Raw genomic sequence first — 955 nt, 5'->3', positions numbered from 1 at the left:
AGCGCAATAAATCAAAGTGCATTCTCTGTAGGAGGCCCTGGCGCATGAATCTGGCCCGCGGGAACGACCTCGGACCACCAGGGGCCGAGAAAACCACCGTCTCATGGGGCCGGACACTCAGGGTCAGGGGAAAATCCAATATATATCTGGTGATATCTCGGGTGCTATTAGAGATAGCGCAATTAACCAAAGTGAATTATCTGAAGGAGGCCATGGCGCATGCATCTGTGCAGCGGGAAGGACCTCGGACCACAAGGGGCCGAGAAAACCACCGTCTCATGGGGCCGGACACTCAGGGACAGGGAAAAATCCAATATATATCTGGTGATATCTTGGGTGCTATTACAGGTAGCGCAATAAATCAAAGTGCATTGTCTGTAGGAGGCGCTGGCGCATGAAACTGGGCAGCGGGAACGTCCTCGGACCACCAGGGGCCGAGAAAACCACCGACACATGGCGCCGGACACCCAAGGTCATGTAAATACCCAGGATGTATCTGATGATATCTCCGGTGCTATTAGAGATAGCCCAATAAATCAAAGTGCATTGTCTGTAGGAGGCCCTGGCGCATGAATGTGTGCAACGGGAAGGACCTCGGACCACCAGGGGCCGAGAAAACCACCGTCACATGGGGCCGGACAGTCAGGGTCAGGGAAAAATCCAATATATATGTGGTGATATCTCGGGTGCTATTACAGATAGCGCAATAAATCAATGTGAATTATCTGCAGGAGGACCTGGCGAATGAATCTGTGCTGCGAGAACGACCTCGTACCACCAGGGGCCGAGAAAACCACCGTCTCATGGGGCCGGACACTCAGGGTCAGGGGAAAATCCTATATATATCTGGCGCTATCTCGGGTGCTATTAGAGATAGCGCAATAAATCAAAGTGCATTGTCTGTAGGAGGCCCTGGCGCATGAATCTGTGCAGCGGGAAGGACCTCGGACCACCA

Source organism: Nomia melanderi, unplaced genomic scaffold (genome assembly GCF_051020985.1).
Source record: "Nomia melanderi isolate GNS246 unplaced genomic scaffold, iyNomMela1 scaffold0014, whole genome shotgun sequence".
NCBI lineage: Eukaryota > Metazoa > Arthropoda > Insecta > Hymenoptera > Halictidae > Nomia > Nomia melanderi.
Note: the sequence above shows the minus strand (reverse complement) of the source record.